At 42.1% G+C, this 11,171-nt stretch overlaps 1 long non-coding RNA gene across 1 annotated transcript in view; it reads right to left on the reverse strand.

Moving 5' to 3' along the window:
- LOC144782696 (uncharacterized) overlaps positions 1 to 10,218 on the reverse strand; it is a 41,048-nt gene extending 30,830 nt beyond the window's left edge. Inside the window, exons 1-2 of the long non-coding RNA XR_013601211.1 lie at positions 10,088 to 10,218; positions 8,326 to 8,393 (exon numbers count right to left, since the gene is read on the reverse strand). This is a non-coding gene — a long non-coding RNA (uncharacterized LOC144782696). The remainder of the gene's footprint in view (positions 1 to 8,325; positions 8,394 to 10,087) is intronic.
- Positions 10,219 to 11,171: the final 953 nt, after the last annotated feature.

Below are 11,171 nucleotides of genomic sequence, written 5' to 3' on the forward strand. Positions count from 1 at the left end.
TAGAGCACAGACCGCAAAGACCTCTGCAGCGCCACACGAAGACCCATCTGCATCGCTACACGAAGACCCATATGACATGACACCAAGTCCGGCAGAGACACTGATATCGGCCCTTCAGATAGGAGCGCCTTTAACGAAACGAGCCGAGGGGGCCATACCTGATACTGTATCCGGGCCTGCTGTAGAATCTGGAAGCACACCTAGCTTAATCAACCCCTCGGAATCTTCAAACAGTCAAGAGGCTGAGGCTTCGTTGGAGGCTACGGGATCAACCGCAGCCACAGCCACAACGGCGAATGATGTCATGGAGACGCAATCGCAAAAAGGAATGTCTGGAGGGGCAGGCTGTAGCGCGGATTTTCGTGTGACTTTAACTTTAGCTCCTAATACTCCGGAGATGCCCGAAACGTCAGTCATGTCTCCATTAACTAATATACTGGGTCCGAGTGTTCTGCTAACCAATTATACAAGAGTAGATACGGAGCCACCTATACCTACATCTCCATTATTGATAAAAGACGCTAGGGGGGAGAGTGGAAATGTAAACGTACAGACGAGTTGTAAAAATACGGGGCATCTAGAGTGCCAGGAGCACCCAGAAGCAATAATAACTAACGCAGAGCTAGAGCATAACAAAAAGAGCACTCTTAGTAGCATGGTACTGGGCAGTATAATTAAAGCCACAGAAACCACAGAAACAGTGGAGACTGATAAGGATGTCACAGACCCCACTGACTTTTACTCGTTCTCAGAAGATGCCAACTGGTCTGGGGATACAGAGGAAGAGCTTGAAGAGTTGGACGATGATGATGCAGAATCGGTTATCAGCACGGAAAGTGATCAAGACCTACGTGCTAAGGGATCACGGTCTGGGCGAAAGACAGTATTAAAGAAAAAAAGGGGCCATCACGGGGCAAATGATTTGGCGTGGGATTACACTCCAACGCTTCAGGGGCTGAACCAAAGCCAAATGCATTCACCCTATCCATCTCAAATGTCCCCCTCTTTTCAAGCAGCAACACTAGATCAACCAGATCAGTCTGGGGCCACACTGACTCAAGTTATGGACACTGTACTTCAGGCTATTGCCTCGCATCGCGAAGAGACCTCTAAAGATGGGCGTAAAGCACGGGCGGCTCTCCATAAAGTTCATGGAGTTGTCCGTAAACTGACAAAAACTGTAGGCACATTTAATGATCGCATAAATGAGAAGGAAGTACGCATAGTCTCAAATGACACAGAAGCAGCTGCGGTTCATGAGCAAGTTTACTCCCATGAAGCTGAGCTCCAGGATGTGAGGTGGAAACTGGAGGACTGCGAAAATCGGCTACGCCGAAACAATCTACGCGTTCTTGGCATCCTCGAAAAAAGTGAAGGAGAGGACTGCCGCTCATACATTATACAACTTTTCCGTGATACCCTGCAAGAGCTCACTAGCTGGGACTGGAACCTTGAGGTACAACGGGCCCACAGAGTTCCTTTAACATTAAAAACCTCAGTAAAACAGTGGGGGTACCCACGAGCAATCCTAGTGTATTTCGGGAACTTCTTACTACGGCAAGCCATCTCGGATAAAGTCAGGCCTGACTCACACCGCAGCAGAGACTTTATTTCCTATTTCGTGCGACCTGACTTCTGCCACGTAACAGTGGAAAGGAGATGGCGCCTTAGACAGTTGATTAAGCCCTTTTTAGAGAAGAAGGCGTTGGTTTACCTCAACAATCCAGCCAAATTGAAAGTTGTATTTGGGGGGCAAACGAGGTATTTTACTTCAGAGATCAAGGCGAAGGAATACCTAGAGAGTCTAAAGTAACTGTAACTGTATCATTACGAACTTAGACGTGGGATGATATTGATGTTTAGTTAACTATCCTATCATGGCCTTTTTTATCCTATCCTTATTACCTTATTCCCGTATTCTTTTTTTTTTTATTATTAAGGATGCATGGTCATTGTGTATTGGTCAGGCAGCGCTAATCCATCACTACAGACTCTCACAGAGTCTGCCTTCTTTTGGGGTGTAAGGGGGAGGGCTGTGTAGGGGTGGGTGGGTGGGTGGGGGTGGGGTTAAGCACAAAATGAATAAAATGAGCAAATCAAAATGTACAATTAACATAATAAAGAAACTAACAGCTGAGGCAGGAGCTGAGGTTTAGTTTATGGTAGGACAATATGGAAAAGTTAGCACTTACTTAAATTAAGGAAAGCAAGTAACTTGGTCCAGTACTATGTATGGTCTGACTACCCAAAATGAATCATGGGGAAATTAAAACTCTGCTGCTGGAATGTGGCGGGTCTTAATGATAAGGGGAAGAGGGCACAGTTATGTCAGTTAATACATCAAGGCTCATGTGACATTCTCCGACTACAGGAGACCCACATTCCGATAGGTGAAATAGAGCTGTTAAAAATACCAGGTTTTAACATTCTAGATATAACTACACAGACATCTAAGACTCTAGTTGTTGTCATTCTAGCAAGGACCTTTTTGGGTAAACATACGCGGAAATTGGCAGATCCCCATGGTAGGTGGGTCATAATACAGCTTAATATAGGTATTACTATCTGCTCGATTTATGGGTCAAATCTGGACGACCCGGCCTTATTTTATGACCTAGAATTTGAGCTGGCATCCTGGACAGGGCCTTTTGTCGTCTGTGGCGACTTTAATATAACGCTGGGCCATTCACACAGACAAATACAACAGGTATATACTGGGCGCAAGCCCAAAGTATTTAGGGCAGTACGGCAATTTATGACCAGTCACAACCTAAATGATATTTGGAGCCTGAGAAATAATAAGGACCCTGGCTATACGTATTTTTCCTACCCTCACAACTAATACATACGTCTTGACTACATAATGTCAACTGCTAATATTGCCCTAAATGCTGTGATAACCAAAGCCCCTAAGACAATATCAGATCATAATGCTCTTTTTGTTGTTTTTGATGTTGCCAGCTACAAGAAGCCATATTATCAATGGTCATTTGACTGCAAGCTTCTTGTTAATCAATATATAGCGTATATAAAAACATGGACAAAAGAATTCTTTGATTATAATCAACAGTGCACCTAGGCTGGCTGTTTGGGATTGTTATAAAGCCGCTCTAAGGGGGGAAACTATCTCCTTTGTGGCCAAACGTAAAAAAGACCGTGATAGGCTGAACAGCTAAATACAGAACAGCTAAATACAGAATTAATAAACCTAGAGCAGCTGCATGCTACCCAGATTCATCTTGGGGAGCAAGCAGAAGATATCCTGTGTAAGATTTTAGTCTTAAAAGCGGAGATTAATAGTGATCTAACTCAAAAAGCAGCAGGAATTCTCCAGGCAAATCGGAATAAAATATACGAAAATGGAGAAAACGTGGGGAAACATCTGGCCCTTAAAACTCGCCAGAAGCAATCACAAAATACTATACAATCTATAGATTATGAAGGATATAAACATACCTCCTTTGAAGGCATTGTAGCGGCATTTCAAGACTATTACCAGAAGCTGTACCAAAATGAAGATCAACTGCTAATACCTAACTCCAAAGATTTTCTGAATAATTGGCTTGCTGAAACTGACCCTGTCAAGGCTATTGATGATATAACCAGGGATGACCTTGAAAGAGATCTCAATTACTGAGGTGGAGTTAGCATTATTAGAACTAGCCTCCGGAAAAGCTGCAGGACCAGACAGAATCCCTCTAGATCTTTGTAAGCTGCTTGGAAATCTAATTGTACCATATCTATTGGATTTATTTCTCGGTGTGCAGTGGCATGGTAACCCGCCCGAATCATGGAAACATACAAATATTGCCATTTTCCCTAAAAAAGGTAAACCACCTGAGTTAACCTCTTCATATCGTCCAATTTCACTTAATAACTCTGACTCAAAGATCTATGCTAAGGTTCTGGCCAACCGGATCAGTGGGATTGTCGAACATCGGGTCTCCCCCTGGCAGCACGGTTTCATCCCCGGTAAGAGCACAACAGACCATACTCGTAGAGCCATCTCCCTATTTGACATCATGGGAATAGAGGGGGGCCAGATGTCGATGATCCTAGTGGACGCGGAGAAGGCCTTTGACCGGGTCTCTTGGCAGTTCCTATGGGAAGTGTTAGAACTAAATAATCTTGGCCGGGTCCTCATTAAATCTATCAAAGCACTATGTCGATCCCAAGGCAAAAATTATGGTGAGGGGCAACGAATCAGAGTCTATTAACATCCAGAGGGGCACGCGGCAAGGATGCCAGTGTTCCCCAACCTGCTCGCTCTTTATATCAACCCACTCATCCTTAAACTTCTTACTTCCCCAGCAATCGAACCGGTTAAAGTTGGCACGTATAGTACCAAAATACTTGCATACGCCAATGACGTGGCGGTGTTAACACCGAACCCCACAGAGGAAATTGATGAGATTGAATCAATCACACAGGCTTTTGGTTCATATTCAGGGTACTCCTTGAATAAAGAGAAGACGATGGTCATATGTACCGAGAACACACCCTTTGTAAGCCCGTATAGAGTCAACAATGCGGTATATCTAGGTGTAACCATCTCTCCTAAGGTAAAGGAAATTAATCAACTTAACTATGACCCGCTTATCAAGAAAGTTAAAAAAGACCTTGTTAGAGTTAACAATCTTCACTTATCAATAATTGGCAGGGGGAATTACCTTAAAATGAGTGTGTTTCCAAAAATGTTATATTTATTTCGGCAATTCCATTCTTGGTCGATGATGGCATAATTAAAACCCTCGACTCCTCCATGTCAAGATTTATTTGGAATTATGGTAAAATCAGGAGGGCTCTACCCAAGTTAACTTTACCCCATCAAAGAGGAGGGCTAGCAATACCAAACTTAACATTCTATCTATGGGCAACCCTCCTACAACAAATGACCACTCTTTGATACTAAATCGCCAGTGATTACCGGCCCAAGATGCTCTATACCATCAATATATGAGCTGTTAGGAGAAAAAGCTGGAGGTCTGCTGCTAAAACATGTTGAACCATCCTATTTCAAAAAAGATTAAATTTAAAATCACGGATGCATGGAGAATCTGGAAGAACACCACTAAATATTTGATAATACCAAAATACACCAAATATACTCCTCTTTGGCATAGCTTAATTATTCCGGCCCAACTTAATGAGCTGGGCCACTAAGTTAAATAACCCAAATATCGATATAGATATGTCTCTGATGTTATCATCTAAACTGTTTCTAGCTTCCAACTTAAAGGCACAAATTTATAAAACAATTTATGATCTCTACTTTACCCCTGCAAAACTATTTACTTGGGGCAAAAGAGTAAGCGATCAATGCCCGAGATGCTCTCTTGGCCCAGCTAATCTTATACATATGCTTGCTGATTGCCCTAAGCTAGACTAGATTAAAAAAGGGATGTCCAAATATTGGGCAGAAATTTTTGGACACGAACTTAAAATATCATCGACCTTGTTCGTTCTGGGTTATGATGACTCTCTAGGGTACAGTAATAATGAAGCAATGTCTGTATTTGTTGGGACAGCTGTATTTATAATCATTTTGGCAGCGCGGTGGAAAGATACAGACGCTCCTACCTTCCAAGGATGGCTAAGCAGACTACTAGGAATTTACAAGCAGGAGACTGCAATTTACAAAACTAGAGGGAAAAAATCACGAGCCCTCGGGGCTCAGATATGGGCCCCTGTCGCCACCTGGTTTGATAACCAAAGAAACTCATAGTCTTTAAAGATGAGATGGTGTAGAAATGTATTATATATCAATACTTTTTGTACTCTCTATTTTTTTCTCTTTTTTTTATTTTTCCTTTTTTTTTCCTTTTTCTAAGAGTAATTGGGCTTCACCGTGATAAAATTTAAATTGAATCATGGTTTATGATTTTTTTCGATCTTTGGAAATGATTGAAGCTATGAACTGCCTTTTTTTTTTCTTTTTTAGTATTACATTGTCTATTTTTTATGAACTGTACATTTTTGAACTTGCTCAAATAAAAAGTAAAATAAAAAACATAAATAAAAAGAAGGATTCCGGGGAGCAGGTTCTCCAGTAGAAAGCGACTCGCACAGACTCGATGCGACAATCTTTGGGTCGGCGACGATCTTCGGTGCAGCGGAAATCCGTTGCACAGCGTCGATCTTTTGTCGCGGCCTCTCAATGCGATAGCGTTGGACTCTGCGGTGATGTTCGCAGCAACGGGATTCTTCTCACAGGCAAGCGGTGCGCCGGTTCTCACAGCGATGGCAGGCTCTGCGACTATATTCGCATCAACAGGAATCTTTCCGCGCCGGGGTGATGCGGTCCGCAAGCGAGCGACACGTCGGGTCTTGCAGCTGCAACAGGCGCTGCGAAGATCTTCGCGGCGACGGGAATTTACTCGCAAGCGAGCCATGCGTGCAAATTGGCAGAATAGCAACTGCAGTTCAGTCTAAAAAAACACAGGGCAGTCCTTCCTCATCAGTCTTCCAGCTTTTCTCCTTGGCAGAGGTGCCTTCTTGGGGTCTGGGCAGCAGTATTTATACCAATACTTTCTTTGTTCTCTGAAGGCAGAGATGCCTTTGCAAGTCCAAACCAGTTATGGTCACTCCTGGAGCACTCTGTTTACATGACTCCTTTTCTTTGAGTGAAGGGGGGGGGGGGAGGAGGTCATCAGCCGCCCAACAGGAGGTTTAGCCAGCATTGTGGCAGGCAGGCACAGCCCTGCCCTATTCAGGCCCAAGTGCTATCCCCTCCCACCACTCAAGATGCAGATGAAGCTATTCAGCCTAGTGCTGACTCACCCAGCCTCCTGGAGCCACCCCAGCCCCTGTCACTCACAAACCACACAGAAAGGTCAGACAAGAAAACAGCCACTTTCTAAAAGTGCTGTTTTGAAACACAGGGTTTAAAAACCATCCTTTCTAAAAGATGGGTTATTAAATTCTGAATTCAGGGATACCAGACTATCTTGCTCCTATGGGAAGATATGCAGGTAAACACTATACTCAGCATTCCCTATTCTAGCCTATGGGCCAGATAGCCTTTCTATAGTGAAAAATGAAATTGGCAGCATTTCCCTATCAGAGCATGTCACCCACACTAGTACATGCTCTACCTATCACATACACTGCACCCTGCACATGGGGGGTACCTTGGGCCTTCCAGAGGGGTCTCCAACGTGCACAGAAAGGGAAGGGTTAGGCCTGTGTGGACACTGGCCAGGTCAGTATGGCAGTTAGCAACTGCACATAGGCACTGCAGTGGCAGACCTGAGATACCATTTTAGAACTACTCATGTGGGTGGCACAATCAGTGCTGCAGGCCCACCAGTAGCATTTGAATCACCAACCCTGGCACACTCAGTGCACTTTACTAGGGACCTACTGATGAAACATATGCCGATCATTGATAACCAATCACAATTACAATGTATACGGAGAGCATATAACCAATCACAATTACAATGTATACGGAGAGCATATGCACTTTAGCACTGATCAGCATTGGTAAAGTGCCCAGAGTCCTATAGCCAACAACCACAGGTCAGGAAAAATAAAGGAGGAAGAAGCAAAAAGCTTGGGGATAACCCTCCAAAAATGGCCATTTCCAACAGTATCAAAATAACTTTCCCATTGAGGCATATTTGTTTATTCGAAACCATACGCAGCAGGAATACCTAATCTGTGAATATGCCATTCAAAGACAGGCAGCATATTTCTCTCCCCAAAGCTAATCAGTGGCATATGGTCATGATTCAAACAAGTAATAGAAATTAAGAAACATGGAAGGATATAAGAAAAAAGAAGAAAGAAAATATATATACTTAGTAAGAGTACTAGCACAGCTAAGAGGAAAGAGACCGGAAAAAAAGAGAAAAGAAAGCTAAGAAAAAAAACTAATTCCCCAGACCATTCTTGCAAGTGACAATCTGAACTATTATTATTCTTATTATTTTTCATACTTTGTAACCCTGTTAAGCTCAGTCCTGAGCACAAATCCTACTAAGTAAAAAAAACAATGATGCACCTACCAAATACATTGTTACTCAAATTCCAGCCCGAAAAGGAAAAAATAAAGTCATCTGGCTTGTTACACTACGAACTCCCAGCTTCACATCACCTCCATTGAGGTGTATGCAGGCTGAGAAATTATGTCTACTATGCCTGCAGAGAGTGAGAAATCGATTTGTAAAGATCTAATCCATATGACACTGTCACAGTAATATTTATAGAGTAAATGTGATGTTTCTACATTCGTAACCCAATGTGCACTGCCTCCCATGAAGATACCCCAGCGATTCTGACCCCGCCACATTATACATGGGTATTAGTAGAAAACCGCCTTACCTATTAGACTACTTTATCGTGGGAACGTTCCAATCCGACGGCAATATAATATAAAGAGGCTGATGTGCCTAGAAAAAATTTGTGAATAGTAAACATGACTCAACTATGAAACCACCGATTATAAACAATTCTAAAACCAACTCCAAATAGAGTGGAAAAGCGTATAAATAACCCACCAAAAAATTATAATAAAGGCATCAAGTTACGACCAACCAAAAAAAATAAAACACAGAGAGTGGGGGTCTAAGGGATATTTAAAGACCTGCCCAGGTTTATATCCCCTAACAATCAATAGTTATAACACTGAAAAACCGGGGGTCTAAAAAGAAGCCAAATTAATAGGCTACAGAAGGCCAGGACTCTTTACTAAATAGGTCAGGACACAAGTTCCTATAAAGCCTTTAAACAGAGAAACAACGATAAACAGACAAAGACCCAAGTGATTGTTGGTGAGACTCAAAGAATCAGTGGATTCCCATCAAAATCTTGTTAATGATCAATAATATAATTAACAGAGGCAACGACGGATAGAGCAGGGCCTCCTACTTCCTGAGCTTGGTCCAGGAGAGTTGAGGTCTAGTCCCCGGTTTTACTGGATGTGGGACACATCGTTTGACACTGAAGAATAGTAACATGGATTCAATTGTTTACCTATATCCTTTATTGGAATTTGATTTGCTCACTTATATTCTTTGTTTGTAATTGATTGTTATCACTTCATGCAGTAGCAATATTTTCTATAGCAGAGGCCCTGAAGAAAGCCGTGGGAACTCTTTCCCTATCGGCTGAAACATGTCGGCCCTCTGGCAGTTATTTCTTCAAACTATCTTGGTGCACTGTTCTTGTTTTTAATTAGAGGAAGAGTCAATATTCAATAATAAAAATTCTTTGTCTCTTCACTCTATTTTATTCACCACCTTTTGCTTTTGCACTGCACCTGTTGCAGTACGATTTCACTTGCTCAAGGTCAGTAAGTGATTGTGGGCTTGACCCATTTAATATCTGTATATTGGGTAGGGAAAGTCTCAATGATCAAGAGACAGACCATCCCAATCTTCTGGATGACCAAATGAGATTATTAATCATTAGCAAGATTTAGATGGGAATCCACTGATTTATGAGTCTCACTCACCATTCTGTTTACCGTTATTTCTCTGTTTAAAGGCTTTATAGGAACTTGTGTCCTGACTTATTTAGTAAAGAGTCCTGGCCTTCTGTAGCCTATTAATTTGGCTTCTTTTTAGACCCCCGTTTTTTCTGTGTTATAACTATCAAGTTACGACCAACAGATCCAAAATATATGCCCGTCATTAGGTATCAAGACGAGCCCGTCAATGATTGTCCCCTCATTTTAAAATCCTGAGTAAAAATAGTTCATACAATAGCTGGTATGTATTCTCTGCCCACCTGTACTTATCCATCTCACTTGCGTGTGTTACATTTCACTAACCTTGGCTAATATTGTCCTTATTTATGAAAAAAATACCCAAATATTTTGCCATCCTCGCTCGTTATAATAGCTCGGTATGCGTAAACATATATCACCATATTTGAACCCTAGTTGGAAGCACAAACGAGCAACCAACTCGTCCAATCGCAAAAGAATTAGCCTGCCTAGTATATCGACCACAAACGTCCTAAGGGTACATTTACAGTTAGCGGTCCCCCATATCTAAGAGCAACCCAGCTTGAGGTATTACGCCCAAGCGTTTATTCCCTGTGGTCATTACAAACGCAGATCACAACAGCGCCCAATACTCACCAAAGTGACGCGGTCTCGGGCTTTGAAGCGTGGAACTTCTCAAGTGCTCATATAGGACGCCCGCTACTTCTCCACCTATTTAAGCCCCTGGTCATGTTAGATAACGTCACCCGCCGTACTAACGTTCATCATTGCACGTACTGAGGGGGAAGTCTTAAAATTACTTTTGCAGTTAACGTGTCTTAAACCCCTAGGGAGGGTCATAAAACTACCAGCATTTTGCGCATCTGGCCGCCAATCCATATGACAAAAGTCAAATTCCCAAAGCACAAGTTCATTCAAACAGGTGTAAATATGAACTTCAGTTTTCCACAAACGCATAGATTTAACTATTCATCGCGATATTATGGTACCACCCTGTCAGCCCCCAATACGATTCCATTTGAAAATCTAATCGACTAAAAGACTAACACCATTATTTCCCATAGTGTCTTAAGTTCCCTCTTGTAGTTAGCGTATCTTAAACTCACAGGGAGGGTCATAAAACCGCCAACATTTCGCGCCATTTTCGTAGACAGGAGACGCATCTAGCCGCTGTTCCACAAGACGAAAGTCTAATTCCCAAAGCGCAAGATCATTCAAAAAGGTATAAATATAAACTTCAGTTTTCCACAAATGCATAGATTTGACTATACATCGCGATATCATGGTGACACCCTGACAGCCCCCCATGCAATTCCCTTTAATGTCAAATCGACAAAAGACTAACACCATTATTTACTCTAGCGTCTTATGTTCTCTTTCCCCACCAAGGCCGGATATATATTTTCTCAGTTTGTCAAGTACAAGGACACATCATCCCAGACAGGTGTCTATTTCTCATAAGGGCACCGCATAATAATATCCCTAAACTAACATCATAAAGACAGATGGAAAAGAAAAAAATTCAAGAATAGTAGGTCTTGGGTAAACAATGTTGCCAAGTTTGACCTTTACAGAGTCTGATTATATTCAACCCCTCCCAAACCAGATTGCTGTTGCCAATCTAGCAAATCTTTTTGATCATCAAGATAAATATTTGTACCATAACAAGCATCAGTCGTAATAAGCAATGTCAGACAACTCAATTATTTTCATATAAACA

The sequence above is a fragment of the Lissotriton helveticus genome, chromosome 9 (genome assembly GCF_964261635.1).
Source record: "Lissotriton helveticus chromosome 9, aLisHel1.1, whole genome shotgun sequence".
Lineage (NCBI taxonomy): Eukaryota > Metazoa > Chordata > Amphibia > Caudata > Salamandridae > Lissotriton > Lissotriton helveticus.